The following is a 17244-nucleotide window of genomic DNA, read 5'->3' on the forward strand; positions in this document are numbered from 1 at the left end:
TTAGAGGAAAAAAATCCATCCAATAAGAGAAGGCAGAAGGACAATTCCATCCAATCACAATTCCCTCAATCATTGCAGTTCACACTTTGTTAATAAAACATCATTTAGTGAAGGCGGAATCTGTCGTCACAGTTCAGTGTATACAAGACGAGAGCACGGATAAGCTTGACTCAGGAGCAAAGATGTCAAAGAAGCGTGCTTGTACATTTATCGAGGATCTTCAAAAAGAGTTTCAATTTCATAGGCACACTATAAAAAGCAGGGATGCAAACACATGTATGGTCAAAAAAGAGAGAGGTTATCGAAGCCCTCGCCCCGCGGCAAATATCCATAATTGTGATGAATTTAATCCTTTGTAAGTTATCATTTTGCAGTGTAAGATTACAGTTAACACCTTTAAATATTACATAAATGTATTATGTATTTTTATTAAACTTAATGAGTGTATAAATTAGCAGCAAAAAGTAATTCTTGAAAAAATCTGCACAGTAATTTTATAAAAACTAAACATGTTAATAAAAACAAATTACTATTAGTACTGTTAGTATAAAATTCAATCATGCAATCATACATTTCACAATTTTATATTTATATATGAATGTCAAGAATTCAGAAGTGTATATGTTGGAGCTACATTAGTTTGCTTTCAGTAGTGATAATTTGTTAATTAAATTGTTTATTATTATGATTTTGTTTACATTAGTAATATATATATATATATATATATATATATATATATATATTGGTAATGTTCCTTTGTTTGTTTAGTTAATTGTTTTTATTTATATGTTTAGTCTTTATTTTTGGTTAGTTTAATAATTGCAATGTTTGATTTAGACACCTGAGGGCAGTAGTGGGCACAGGTGAGGGTAAATATAGGTAGGAAGTAGGAGGTGACCTGTAGCATGAGTGTGTCAACCGGGAGAAGAGACATTGCTGGATAGGAAAGTTTTTGTTTTGTTTCTTACTTAGTTGTTGTAGGTTTATTTTGTTTGTTTTGTGTGCGGGTTCATGGCATAATCTGATTTGTGACTGGATCAGAATGGCAAACTATAGTGGATGTTCAGAGGATGAAGATATGCAGATGGGTTGGGAAAAGAGTACTAGTAGGAAAGGAGGAGGGAAAAAAGAAAATAGAAATAGTCAGATGACAAAGAAGAGAACATTAGAAGAGGATGAAGAAATTCGAGAAGTAAGGAAAAAGATAATGATGGAAGAGTTTAAGATTATTCTTAAATTTAAAGAGGGGAATGAAATTACATCAGTTAGCCCGATCACTCTTACAAATGGATTGAAGAAAGCGATTGGGGAAATAGAAATGGCGAAAGTGTTGCGTGATGGGAGCCTATTGGTGAAATGCAAAAATATTGAGCAGAAAAATAAAACTATGAAACTGCAATCAGTATGTAAGAAAGAAATAGTGGAGAAAAAAATAATTGGTGAGAAGAGAGGAACTAAGGGAGTGATAACAGGAATTCCTGTAGAAGAGAATCTGGAAGAACTAAGGAAAGTGATTAAAGGAGGAATGATCACAGAAATCACTCGAATGCAGGCTTTCAGAAATGGAGAAAAAACAGATAGTGAGTCTGTACTGCTACAGTTTAAAGATGATGTACTTCCTATGAAAGTGATGGTAGGATACATGAGCTTTAACGTCAGAGAATATGTACCTCCTCCATTAAGATGTTATAAATGTCAGCGGTATGGACATACTGCAAATGTATGTAAAGGGAAACAGAGATGTGGTAGATGTGGAGGAGAACATGCATATGGAGAGTGTGGGAGTAATGTTACAATAAAGTGTTGTAATTGTGGAGGGAACCACACAGCAGCATATGGGGGCTGTGAAATCCGAAAAAAGGCAGTTGAGGTTCAAAAAGTAAAATCAAATCAGAAAGTAACATATGCAGAGGCTGTGAAAATATATAATAATGAAAGAGAAAAAGAAGACATTGGTACGAATAAAGAAGGAACGGGGTCAAAACAGGAAAATACAGGAATGTCAATGGATAGGATAGTGCTTTTTGTAGCATATGTCATAAATTGTTCAGAACAAGCAAAAACAAAAACAGAGAAGATAAAAATCATAGTTAAGGCAGCAGCAAAATTCCTAAACATGAGAGATTTGTCATGGGAAAAGATACATGCTGATCTTAACCATGGAGAAGGGAACGGAGATACAGCTTCTCAAAGCATAACTTAATGTTGGTAATTCAATGGAATGCTAGAAGTTTGTTAGCAAATGGATATGAGTTTAAGGGATATATTGATAAACTAGGAAAGAAACCAGATATCATTTGCATTCAGGAAACATGGCTCAAAACTAATCTGGATTTCATTATTAAGGGATATAATACCATACGTGAAGATAGAAGAAATGGAATTGGAGGGGAATGTGCAATATTTATTAAAGAGGGTATAGTATATAGGAGGTTAAAAACAATACAAGAATTAGAGGTAATAGTTGTTGAAATATGGAATAAGAAAGAAAGTATCAAAGTGATTAACTTTTATAACCCATGTAAGAAACTAGAGAGAGTGCAACTAGAGTCAATACTGGAGGAGTGGAGAGGAAAAATTATTTGGTGCGGGGATTTTAATGCACATAGTAAGGTGTGGGGTGAAAAAGAAGATTTGAATGGAGAAATTTTAGAAGAAATATTGGATGAAAAGGAATTAGTATGTCTAAATGATGGGTCTGGTACAAGAATAAATTTAAGTAAGGGTATAGAGACTGCAATAGATCTTACGTTGGTGTCCCAGTCTTTGGGAGGGATAAGTAGTTGGGAAGTGAAAAAGGAAAGTACTATAGGGAGTGATCATTATCCTATATATATAGAAATTGGAATAGAAAGGGATATGCAAAAGAAAGAAAGAGTAAGTAGGGGGAAATTTGAGGAAGCAGATTGGAACAATTTTAGAATATTGTCCAAAGAAAAATTAAAGGAGGTTTGTATAAATCAGGGAGTTGAAGATCTTAATGAAAAAATAAGTAGTATTATTTTAGGTGCAGCAAAAGAGTCGATACCAAAAAGAGGAGGCAGTATTAGAAAGAAAATTGTTCCGTGGTGGACACAAGAATGCACAAAGGTAATTAAAGAGAGAAATAAAGCATTTAAAATCCTGAAAAGAACACATAACTTTCAGAATTTAATTGATTATAAGAGGAAGCAGGCTGTAGTAAGGAAGACAATAAAGAGAGTTAAGAAAAACTTTTGGGGGAGGTATTGTGAATCTCTAGGAAGAAGTACACCACTAGATAGAGTATGGGGTATGATTAAAAGAATGTCAGGAAATAAAAGAGAGTATGGATATCCTATAATGAAAGAAAGTGAGAAAATAATAATAGAGAACAAAGGGAAAGCAGAGTTGCTGGCAAGGACATTTGTTAGAATACATAGCAATAGTAATTTGAGTAATGAGGAAAAGACGCAGAGGGAGAAAACAATAAGAGATAGTGTTGAAGTAATACAGGATGGTGGGGAAAATGAAAGTACCATAAATGTGATGTTTACAATGGGTGAGTTGAATAATGTCTTAAGAAAATCGGGAAGAACAACGCCAGGGATTGATCAAATAAGTTATTGTATGATTAAAAATTTAAATGATGAGAGTAAAGAAGTGTTATTAAAGTTATATAATAAGGTATGGGAAGTAGGATGTTTGCCAAAACAGTGGAAAGAATCAATTATCGTACCTATATGTAAACCAGGTAAGGATCCGAGTTTGGCAGAAAGTTATAGACCGATTGCTTTAACTTCACATGTAGGGAAAATTATGGAAAAAATGATAAATGAAAGATTAAAGTATTATTTGGAGACAAAGGAATTGATAAAGGATTACCAGAGTGGGTTTAGAAAGGGACGAAGCACAATAGATCCGGCTATATGTTTAGAGAGTGAAATTAGAAAAGCTCAAATTAATAAAGAAAGTATATTATCTGTATTTTTTGATGTTGAGAAGGCGTACGATATGTTGTGGAAACAAGGACTTTTGATTAAGAGTTATCAATTGGGAATAAAAGGGAGAATGTATAGTTGGATTAAAATTTTTTTAACTGATAGGTGGATCGCAGTAAGAGTAGGGACAGAATTGAGTACAAAGTATTTAGTGGAAAATGGAACTCCTCAAGGGAGTATAGTTAGTCCAGTTTTGTTTTCAATTATGATAAATGAAGTGTTTAGTAGAGTTGATAGATCTATAAGGGTTGCTTTATTCGCAGATGACGGTGTTATGTGGAAAAAGGGAAGAAATATAGATTATATAGTGAGGAAGATGCAAGAGGCAATTGGGAAGGTAGAGAGTTGGGGAATGGAATGGGGTTTTAGGTTTTCAGTGGCAAAGACCAAAGTAATCTGTTTTTCTCAAAGGAAAAATCAAGAACAGTTTCAACTTAAACTTTATGATAAAAATCTAGAGAGAGTGGAATGTTTTAAATATCTCGGGATATGGTTTGACAAAAACTTATCTGGAAAATACATATTGAGAAAGTTGTTGAAAAATGTAAAAGAATATTGAATGTAGTAAGATGTCTGAGAGGTAGAGAGTGGGGAGCAAATAGGACTTCATTGAAAGTAGTTTATATTGGATTAATTAGGGCAGTTATAGATTATGGATGTACAGTTTACCGGTCTGCTTCAAAAACTTTACTGAAAAAGTTGGATGTTATTCAAAGTCAGGCGTTGAGACTCTGTTGTGGTGCTTTTAAAACAACCCCAGTAGCGGCATTACAAGTAGAAATGAATGAGATGCCATTAGAGATTAGAAGAAATCAGATAGCATTAACGTACTGGGCAAATTTAAAAGGGCATAAGGAAAGTCACCCGACTCAGAAGGTGTTACAACCATGTCAAGAAAGGGAAAGACGACAGATTAAGAGCTTTGGTTGGATAATAAGGGTGGCAGTCGATGAGATAGGGATAGGAGATATGACGGTAAGTCCAACTGTGCCATTATCTAATGTTCCACCTTGGCTATTAGGGGAGTTAGAGGTAGATTTGCACCTTTTAGAGTGGAAAAAAGAGAATAGTATTGATAGGAGTCAGGTTAGTAGATATATAGAGGAGAATTATTCTATGTTTATTAAGATATATACAGGTGCATCAAAAACAGAAGATAATAGAGTAGGAGCTGCGTTCATTATACCAGAAGTGAATGTTATGTTAAATAAGAGAGTAAATGATAAAATATCAGTGTATACAGGAGAAATGCTGGCTATTCTCTTAGCCCTTGAGTGGGTTGAAAATAGTAGGTCAAGGGAAGTGTTAATAGGGTCAGATTCAAGTAGTGCGTTAACCAGTATTAAGAACATGCAATCCGAAGCAAGACATGATATTTTGTTGGAAATAGCCCAAGCTGTTTATAGAGTTAATAGAGTAGGAGTAGTAATAAAATTCATCTGGATTCCAGCTCATATAGGAGTAGAAGGAACTGAAATGGCAGACAAATATGCCAAAAATGCAACCAAAAGAACAGAGATAGATATGGTAATAAGCTATAGTAAGGCGGAAGTTAAAAGCATAATCAAAGAAGAAATGAGAAAGAAGTGGCAAGAGGAGTGGAATAAAGAAACAAAAGCAAGAACGTATTACAGTATCCAAAAGAGGGTAGGAGGTATGAGAGAAAATAATAGGAATAAAAGGGAAGAGGACATTATTTCAAGAATGAGATTTGGGCATACTGGATTGAATAGTACGCTTAAATTAATAGGGAAACATGAAAACGGGATGTGTGAGGTCTGTAATATTAATGAAACAGTAGAACATGTTATTATAAATTGTCAAAAGTATAAGGAGGAAAGGATGAGGCTGAAAAACTGGTTTAGAAAAGAAAAAATTAGATTTGAAATGAAGGAACTATTACAAATGAATTCAGGACATGTAGGGTATAGAGCGATATTTATGTTTTTGAGTAAAACTGGGCTTAGTAGATGCCATTAGATAAAAGAATATGAGTTGAGTTGTCTTAGAAAGTTGTATTTAATAATAATGATAATGTATGAATATTAATAGTGTTATTAAATATTTATGAAGTTATTTATTGGTTTTATTATGGATGTATGTATTTATTTATATATTTATTTAAGGGTAGTGAGGAAAGGCTATTGTGATCCACACTCCATATCAGAAGGTGGCGGTAATGCACACTTAAAAGTTGTTTGCCAACCGCCATTAAAAGAAAGAAGAAGAAGAAGAAGAAGACCTGTAGCACCTGGGCGATGGGCACATGGTTTTTTACCAGCGTGAGAGATGCTGTATTGTTTGCTCAGTTGGAACAAATAAACCAGACACAAACCTGAAACCAGCCTGGAATTGATTTTATTTCTTTCCTGCGTACATCACCTGCCCAGGGTGCTAGAAGTTGTCGTTTGAAGGTTTGATTTAAATTTAATTTCTTGTGTGTTGACAAACGGCCACTACAACAAGTAAAAAACCCGCCCATTGGAAGAAGAACATTCCTTGGAATTCGCTTCGGATATTATTGGGATACCCGATGGGAAATCAGCATGGATTGTTTATACCATTTGTGGATTATCTGCTGATTTGAGACAAAGGCCTGGCCCGACTTACAAATCTCCAGTTGGTATGTACTGCTAGAAATGCCGTATAGGAAAACGGTTTCATGAAGAGTTACGTGAACTTAAAACTCGGACTGCTTTAATTGGCTGTGCGGTTGTTGAATTATCAACGCACTGGGTGGCCTACATTCATAAAAGGGTACAGCCAGTGCTGTGTACGCTTGTGTGGATAAAAGAGGATTTGTTGTATAAAACAAAGTTGTTTCAATGAAGATTGCCATCTTGCTAACTTTGTTTCCCGATTGTGAACTTTCACTGATATTATCAACAATTAGTCTATAAGTTTGCAAGAAAATGACAGATGTGGAGAGGCCGGAATCAAAGCGGTCAATTAAATTGACTTCTAAAGGAATGTGCTTTTACATACAAACTTGTCAAGAAAAACGCACTGCAAAAACTAACCAGGCTAAAAAGCTTATGGATAAAATCCGTGCCTTAATGGAATTAAATGAAGATGCCGTCGTGGTGAACACTCAGCTCGCTTTGTTCATTAAGTGTTGTGAAGAAGCACTCGATATACATGAAACATTTATTGAATTGCCTCTACCAGAAGATAATATACTCATCACTAAAACTAAAATCTTTGAGGAGAAGATGAAATCATGTCATGCATTTATTGAAGATGTGAAGGAGTGGCTGTTTAAAGCTGGTTATCCATACTCACAGCCAAAGGAACCTATCGACGCAGGATGTGTTGATGATGGAATACAACCTGAAGACAGTATTTCTAACGTCTTAAGTGAAAGAGCAAGTTCTGTAAAATCACGCGCCACTGGCACATCAAAGGTTTCTGCAACATCTGCGGCGCGCATTAATGCGGAGGCCGAGAGAGCAGCTCTTCTTAAACGCTCCGAAGCTTTAAAAAGGAAACATCACATAGAAGTGCAGGAGGAAAGGCTTCGTAGGGAAAAGTAGCAATTGGCGCTTGAAACAGATTTGGCAGCTACAACTGCAAGGCTTCAGGTTTTAGAAATGAACTCATCACAGTGCGGTTCAAGACGATCTGATGGAATGAACTCTTATTTGGAGAGGAGCAAAGCTCAAAGATCCATCGGCTTAGATCCTCTTGTTAAAGCTTTTGTCCCACATGAAAATGTTCTTGCTGTACCTGATCCTGCATCAGTTGTTAGGCCAAGACAAGGATTTGTTGAGCAAATGTATGGAAGGCCGATTAGGTCAGAAGCTCCATATCATGAAGTACAGAATGCAAATGGACATCAAATGGGATATATATTAAATTCGCAAACTCAAAGCGGTAACAACCAAAATGACATGTTGGGCATTATGCAAAAACAAAACGAAATCACTGCACTGTTGGTTCAGCAAAGTATATCTTCTGTTCTTCCTCCAAGAAATTTGCACATTTTTGATGGAGACCCTCTTCAACATAAATCCTTCATTAGAGCCTTTGAAAATGTATTGGAGAAGAAAACGAATAATCCTAGCGACTGTTTGCACTTCCTTGAGCAGTACACTAGGAAGCAGCCAAGGGATCTTGTGCATAGTTGTCAACATATACCTCCAGATCAAGGCTATCACAGAGCCAAGAGTCTTCTTGCTCAGCACTTTGGAGATGAACATAAAATTGCATCTGCCTACATGGAGAAAATATTTAACTGGACACCTGTTAAAGGTGAAGATGTAAAAGGATTACAATCATTCTCTCGGTTTCTCCGAGGATGTTCAAACCAGAACAAGTAATGTATATGAGGGAACTGGACTTACCATCTAACATGCGGAGTATCATTTTAAAACTTCCTTACAAACTAAGAGAAAAATGGCGGAATATTGCATGTGATCTGCAAGAAAGAAGAGGGCTACATTCAGAGACAGAGGGCTACATTCATTGATCTTGTAAATTTTATTGAGAGACAAGTAAAAATTGTTTTAGATCCAGTTTTTGGAAAAATTCAAGATCCTCAATATCCTAATGTCAAGGCTTCCTGTAGCAGTCAGCTGCGACAAAGAAGGAAGGGAAGCAGCTACGTTACGAATGTCACTCCTGTGAGGAAAGAGGCTATGGCACGGCCTGCAGAACGTAGCACCCCCTCCACTCATTGCTGTCTTTTCTGCCTGCAGAGAAACCACACACTAGGTCAGTGCTCACAGTTTAAAGCCAAGGCACACCGGGCCAAGATTAACTTCATTAAGGACAAGGGTATTTGTTTTGGTTGCCTGAAGGTGGGCCACATAAGCAAGGACTGTGGGAGTCGATTGGATTGCCATGTATGTCATCAGAAACATCCCTGGGTCCTTCATATAGAAAGACAGGATAAAGGCACATCTGTAGGACAAGCCAAATATCCTGTGAGCCTTTCAAGTGATTCAACCGTAACCTTTCAGACGTGTGGCCATATTGGGGCCGGTGTGGAAGATGATTCTACCTTCTCTATTGTTGCAGTAAAGAAGCAAACTGACTAATAAGATCATGCAGACATATGCTTTTCTTGACCCTGGCAGTTCCGGCACATTCTGTACAGAAACCATGGCGAAAAGGTTAAATTTGCGAGGTAAGAAGACAAGCATTTTGTTGAGAACGATGGGCCAGAGAAAGGTTGTGAATGCTCATGTTTTGTCAGGTCTTGAAGTGTCTGGCATGGGTGCTGAAGATTTCATAGAGCTTCCTGATGTTTTGACTCAAAGAACTATACCTGTGTCTACACTTAATATTCCACGACAAGCGGATGTTGATCCATGGCCGTATTTGAAGGATGTAATACTCTATGACATTCATGCAAATGTAGATCTGCTTATTGGAACTAACGCCCCTAAGGTTTTGGAGCCGTGGGAAGTAATAAATAGCCTAGATGAGGGTCCATACGCTGTCAGAACCAGGGTTGGCTGGGTCATTAATGGTCCTCTTCATGGTGGAAGCTATAGAGGTAAGAGTGGCTATTCTGCTGTGACAGCAAATCGCATCTCTGTTGAACACCTGCAAGAAATGCTTGTTAAACAATATCAGCATGACTTTAATGAGAAATCATCAGAAGAGCAGATTCAAATGTCCAGAAAAGATATTAAGTTCATGGATATTGTCAGTAGCACAGCAAAACTAATTGGAGGTCATTACTGCATTGATTTGCCATTCAGAAAGAAAAATGTAACCCTGCCAGATAATCGTTATATAGCAGAGCAGCGTTTATGTAGCCTGAAAAGAAAGTTTGACAGGAACGGTGTTTTTAAGGAGGAATATACCACGTTTCTAAATGAAATAACACAGCGACATGCTGAGCCAGTTCCTCTTGACCAGCTGACACAGAACAATGGGAAAGTGTGGTATATCCCTCACCACGGGGTGTATCATCCTCAGAAGGGCAAGCTAAGAGTTGTTTTTGATTGTGCAGCTTCATACCAAGGAACATCACTCAATAGTCAGCTTTTGCAAGGCCCCGATCTCACCAACAGCCTCATTGGAGTTTTAGTCCGATTTAGGCAGGAGCCTATTGCAATAGTGGCTGATATCCAATCTATGTTTCACCAGGTTCATGTCTCAAATAAGCATGTTAGCTTTTTCCGCTTCCTCGGGTGGCCAGGTGGTGACACTGCACAGTGTTCGCAGGAATACCGCATGAAGGTACATCTATTTGGAGCTGCATCATCGCCAAGTTGTGCCAATTATGCCTTAAGGAGAACTGCCGATGACAACTCAGAACATTTCCCTCCAGAGGTTGTGAGTACAGTGAAAGACAATTTTTACGTTGATGATTCCCTCCGTTCAATGGCCTCAGAAGAGGAAGCTAGGAAAATGATCCAGGATTTAACTGCACTTTGTCAGAATGGAGGATTTACTCTTTCAAAGTGAGTCAGCAATAGTCGTGCAGTATTGCACTCTGTCAGTGAAGGCCACAGAGCAAAAGACATGAGGGAGCTGGATTTGGATACAGATCAACTTCCTGTTGAACGTACATTAGGACTACAATGGTACGTTGAGACAGACCAATTTGGATTTAAGGCCTCAGCACAAGAGCAACCGTGGACGAGAAGAGGAATGCTTTCTAGGTCAGTTCCCTTTATGGCTTATTGGGCCGGAGCATCCTTGCTCCGTTCAGCATGATGGCTAAGTTGTTACTGCAGGAACTCTGTAAAAGAAACCTAGGATGGGACGAAGATATTCCCCATGTTTTCGCTAAGCAATGGGCTGACTGGTTGGAAGATCTCCACAAGGTGGCAAGGTTCAAGTGATCGTTGCATTAAACCTAATGACTTTAGCAACTCTGTCACTATACAGCTTCATCACTTCTCTGATGCCAGTGAGGTGGGTTATGGAGCTGTCTCTTACTTAAGATTGGAAAGGGATAATAAAGTGCATGTTGCATTTATGATGGGGAAGGCCAGAGTTGCTCCACTGAAGCAGACCCCGATTCCTCGCCTGGAGCTAACAGCTGCAGTCCTTGCTGTTAGAGTAGTCCGCATGCTACGGAAGGAGTTGCAACTTAGTCTGGAGAAGTCAGTTTTCTGGACTGATAGTACAACAGTCCTTAAATATATATCAAATGAAAACCGGCGATTCTATACCTTTGTGGCCAACAGAATTGCAGTCATCAGGGGGCAACTGATATTGATCAGTGGAGATATGTGGGGACAAAGGAAAACCCAGTAGATGAAGCGTCAAGAGGAATGAGGGCAGAAGATCTCCTGAATCGAAGGAGATGGATGATGGGACCTGATTTCCTTTATAAGTCCAAGGATGGGTGGCCTAAATTAGATGTAGACATTCAGGAGATTCCTGGCGTTGACCCTGAGATCAAAAGGGTCTTGAACAGTGAATGCTGTTGTTAAAGATACGGATAATGCTATGGGCCACTTGATTCATTACTTTTCATCTGGGAAGAGATTGCAGGTACCTGTAGCTTGGCTTCTTAAGATCAAGGATACTCTTGTGTTATTGGGACATAGGAGAAAGGAGCTTTATGCCTCTGCTGACCTCAGTATGGACACTGCAGACTGTCATCAACAGGTGGTAAGCCAAATGCAGAGCTTTAAGGCTACGCTCAAAGGACAGAGTCTGACACCTCAAGATGTGACCAGGGCAGAGTTGTCAATCATCCGGTATGTACAACATCAACGGTTTAAGGATGAAATAACCTTGCTGCAGAGTGGTGTGAAATCCATATCCAAGGACATTTCACTGTATAGATTGGACCCAGTAATGGATGGTGAGATTCTCAGAGTGGGTGGCCGGTTAAGCAAAGCCTCACTGCCAGTGGAATCCAAGCGTCCTACTATTCTGTCAAAAGACCTGTATGTATCAACACTAATTCTGCGCCATATTCATCAGCAAATAGGTCATACTGGAAGAAATTACATGTTTTCCAGTTTAATGCGGAAGTTTTGGATTATAAATGCAAACTCATATCAGAAAGGTCATATCAGATTGTGTTGTTTGCAGACGCAACAGAGGAAGACTCCTTGAACAAAAAATGGCGGACTTGCCTGCCGAAAGAGTGTTGCCTGATGAAGCCCCTTTTACTCATGTTGGCATTGATTATTTTGGGCCCATTGAAGTTAAAAGAAACAGAGGTCTTCTCAAAAGATACGGAGTGCTCTTCACTTGTATGACCAGCCGTGCTGTAGACTTGGAAGTAGCATACACGTTGGATACAGACTCCTGTATAAATTCTGTGAGAAGGTTCATCTGCAGACGAGGCCCAGTTTCAACTTTCAGGTCTGACAATGGAACTAACTTTGTTGGAGCCAACCGTGAGCTCAAGGAGAGTCTGACTGCTCTGAATCATGGTAAAATTCAAAGAGCCTTTCTTCAGGACGGTATAGAATGGAGATTTAACACCCCATCAGCTTCCCATCAAGGTGGTGTTTGGAAGCGCTTGATTCGCTCAGTGAAGAGTGTTCTTACCTCAGTCCTTAAACAGTAGACCCTGGATGATGAAGCACTCCAAACAAATTTTTGCGAAGTTGAAGCAATATTGAATGATAGGCCTATTACAAGGGCCTCAGATGATTCAAATGACCTGGAAGCTTTGACGCCGAATCACATTCTGTTGTTGAAAGGTAAACCAATTATGCCACCAGGATTGTTTGACAGAAATGATCTGTATGTCAGCAAAAGATGGAAGCAGATACAGTACATGGCGGAACTCTTCTGGAAGAGATGGATTCTTGAGTACCAGCTATTGATGCAACAGAGACAAAAATGGACAGCACTAAGAAGAAACCTTATACCAGGAGATGTTGCTCTTGTGGCAGATGCTACAGCTTCAAGAGGCTCTTGGATGATGGGGAAAGTTTTGGATGTCAGATCAGATGTGAATGGGGTTGTGCGGTCTGTCCACCGGAGTGTTGGAGCTACATTAGTTTGCTTTCAGTAGTGGTAATTTGTTAATTAAATTGTTTATTTATTATTATGATTTTGTTTACATTAGTAATATATATATATTTTGGTAATGTTCCTTTGTTTGTTTAGTTAATTGTTTTTATGGTAACACTTTACAATACGGGTGCACTGATAACCATTAATTCATACTTAACTAATGCACAGATAATCATGAGTTAATGTGTGACTCATGAAGAACTAAACCATTAATTAATTATTACTGCATCAGCAACTAATAAAGAGTCTATATGATTAATAGATTAAGTAATACATGAATTGCTATTAATTAAACATGTCATCATGTATTAATTCCTTAATAACATATTTTATTAACTAATAGTGTAAATTAATGTGTTAATTACCACAATTAGTCAACGCTATGCACTGCAACTTCCAGTTGTCTGCTTTAATTAATCATTAGCTAATGATTTGCAAATCTATCATTATGTTATGACTTTACTTGTTGAGGCACATGACTATTAACTAATTGTTAAGTAATATGTAATTTTGGTTTTGACATCCACACTATGGATTTCAATTCCCGCCTTTTACAACCGGGATTCCACTGTGCCAGATGAACCACCGCATCCAACAGTTCATGGCACAGGAGTGTGTCAGGTTAAGCTTGAGCTCGAGGATTTAAAGGGAGAACACTGAGAACATGTGGCCAAGCTCTGCTATTTCATAACACTGTGTCTAGACCAGACAAAGAAACTAGAACGCATTATAATCAGTGATACAACACTGGATGCGACACAATGCTCCACGACACAACAAAACCCCGACAGTAAACTGATGCCTTACTCTATTTCTGACGTACCCCGAGCTCTTGCGCTACTTCTGTTATGAAGGACAAATGGACTTGCAATGGTCTGTCATGTCCAGTGTAAACAGCTGTAATGGTCTCGTCCAGTTTAAACACGGTGTAACAGCGTCAGTATTTCAGATACTTACCCATCCTTCAAACACTCTCTGACATTACACTCACTGCATGTGCAACTGTCAAAACCCATAACCATAATGACATATTACTTAACAATTAGTTAATAGTCATGTGCCTCAACAAATAAAGTCATAACATAATGATAGATTTGCAAATCATTAGCCAATGATTAATTAAAGGAGACAACTGGAAGTTGAAGTGCATAGCATTGACTAATTGTGGTAATTAACACATTAATTTACACTATTAGTTAATAAATGTTATTAAAGAATTTATACATGATGACACGTTTAATTAATAGCAATTCATGAAGATTACTTAATCTAATAATCATATAGACTCTTTATTAGTTGCTGATGCAGTAATAATTAATTAATGGTTTGGTTCTTCATGAGTCATACATTAACTCATGATTATATGTGCATTAGTTATGTATGAATTAATGCTTATTAGTGCACCCGTATTGTAAAGTGTTACCGTTTTTATTTATATGTTTAGTCTTTATTTTTGGTTAGTTTAATAATTGCAATGTTTGATTTAGACACCTGAGGGCAGTAGTGGGCACAGGTGAGGGTAAATATAGGTAGGAAGTAGGAGGTGACCTGTAGCACCTGGGCGATGGGCACATGGTTTTTTACCAGCGTGAGAGATGCTGTATTGTTTGCTCAGTTGGAACAACTAAACCAGACACAAACCTGAAACCAGCCTGGAATTGATTTTATTTCTTTCCTGCGTACATCACCTACCCAGGCTGCTAGAAGTTGTCGTTTGAAGGTTTGATTTAAATTGAATTTCTTTTGTTTGTTGACAAACGGCCACTACAGTATATATTTATATAGCCTACACTACACTACACAGAAATAATATACAATTAAATTATACTTATTTTAAATGTATTGTGCAGGATAGGTATAAAAAACATATAGGCTTTTAATAATCTTTCAGTGCGCAAAACCATGAACGCTCAAAACAGAGCGCACAAAGCGCGTATGCGCATCGCCGGTGCAGAATGATGTGCTCAAAGCAACATGGAGTCACAGTGTGCAGCGCCGCACAAGTGCGCATTTAAAAGTTCACGGCACAAAGCGAAGAAACGTCGAGCGCACAAATCCTAGTGTATATCTGTCCAACAGTTTATTGATCATTTGTTTCTTCACAGTTTTAAATTCCAGTTATTGTGCGTTTGATGCCGATTCCTAGTCCTTGGGCTAACAGGCACACGGTCTGTTTCGTTTAAAAACGACAGCAACAAACATAATATACAAATACACAAAATAAAGTAATTTTATGCAGATCCACAGCCTTTTATCTACAGATCAAGCACTATAATGTGAATATATCATATTGGAGAGAGTTTTGCCGTGCATCCTGCTGTAACCGGACGAGGCGCGCGCGCTGTTTGAATACTGAATGGAGAATGATTGACAGCCGCAGAGGAGGGAAAACGAGTTTCCGTAAACTTTAATTTAATGATGTAAATAGACTTCTGTCCCTCACATTAAGCTATGGAATGGCTTCAGGTGACTTTGTGAAATTATAATAAGATTATAATAAGACCCTCTCAGTCTCAGACCCAAGTCATCCAAACTGACGTGAAAAAAGCGTGTGGCGCCGAAAAGCATCCCTGAAAAAAATATAAACATCTAAACAGTATTTTTATCTTTTATTGTTTTTATTTTTTGAGCCAGAATGTCAGCAATGCTGATCAATTTTGGCTGGCAATTTTACTGTTAAGGTTATTAGCGTTACTTATATGGTGGAACAATGCTATTCTAAAAACAAATATGTTTAAGCGTAGTAGAAGACTGATGTCAATTAATAGGAGAATGAAAAAAGCTGTTGGTCTTACCTTGTAACTTGTGTGCTTGTTGGCACTGGCAGGGGTGTGTGTTTTTTTTTTTTTGGCGGTGATGACATCAAACACGTTGATTGGCTGAGGCAGTTGTTGTTCCAGGCCATCATAAAGACATTGGTCTCAGGAGAGCTCCCACTTGGCAAAATCAGGACGAGCTTAGTGGACTTAGATATCATAGGCACTACCAGAATCCCAGAGTTTATTGAGGATTCAGGAAAACCAGCTAGTAATGCATTACAGTAATCTAGTCTAGAGGTCATGAGGGCATATACTAGCTTTTCTGCATCAGAAACCGACGCATATTACGGAGATTAGCGATGTTTCTGAGGTGGAAGAAGGCTGTCTTTATAACATATGAAATATGATTTTCGAAAGACAAGTTGTTATATAATATACCACCCAGTTCTAAAACTGTAGAGAATGAAGTAACAGTGTTTAATTAACAGTAAAAGTGCAAATTGTATTCTAAGAGATTCTGTGCACAGGTTTTTGGTCCAATAAATAATACATCAGTCAAAGCTTAATTTAATAGAAGAAAATTACAGGTCATCCAATATTTTATATCTTTAACACACTATGTCAACTTAAGATAATTTACAGAATTACCTGGTCGTGATGAAATATATAGCTGAGTATCATCAGCATAACAGTGGAAATTAATTACATGTTTTCTTATAATATTACCAAGTGGCAGCATGTATATTGAAAAAAGCAGAGGGCCTAACACCGATCCTTGCGGCACTCCATAAAATATCTAATGTGTTGCACAGCTGCTCTCTGATCCCACCTGCTTTTATATCCTGGACCAGCAAACATGAAGCCTGTCACAGACATGTTATATACTTTGAACGCATGAGAAGCAGCTGGGTTGAGCTCCACTGACACTGCTCTCACTCCAGAAGACCAGGAGGATCTGATTTTATTGTTCAAGAACCTCAGCTGAGACACTATTCTTCCAGTAGTCTGTGTTTTAGCAATCGTGGCGTACCCTCTGTAACTTCTGATTTTCCAGTCGATGATCTAGCTGTTCTCATGAAGGATGGAAAAGAGTCAGGCTCCAACCTGGAACCAGGAGTCATTTCAGGTTTCTGAAACAACATCTCGTTGTCTCTACAGAACTTTGATTACATTTCCGGTTATTATTATTATTTTACCCCACAAAACATCTTTATCAAAATGCTGGATATCAAAGCTATCTGTTGCTATCAGTACATCATAGCGATCCTTAAGGACGGTCAATTTTTTGTCTGTATTCGTTTTTTGCCCTTTCTAATGTCCCCAAGTCAGGAGACGGAGCTTAACAAAGATCGATAACTTGTCTAACTGTACTAGGAAGACAAGAACACTCAGATATTGTTTTGTTGTGAAACAAGTAATCTCTGGCCCCATCTAGTGGACACTTTGAGTCACTGGTGTTTTCACCTTCAGTAAGATTAAAATAAAATCTGTTATGTTAATCTGTAGAAGTATAGGAAACTGATTTCTCTTCTTAAATTCAATTTAAGTTCTTTTCAGTGTATCTTCTAAAATCTTCAGTG

Source organism: Siphateles boraxobius, unplaced genomic scaffold, assembly GCF_051911475.1.
Source record: "Siphateles boraxobius isolate OS27281-9 unplaced genomic scaffold, OSU_SipBor_1 100, whole genome shotgun sequence".
NCBI lineage: Eukaryota > Metazoa > Chordata > Actinopteri > Cypriniformes > Leuciscidae > Siphateles > Siphateles boraxobius.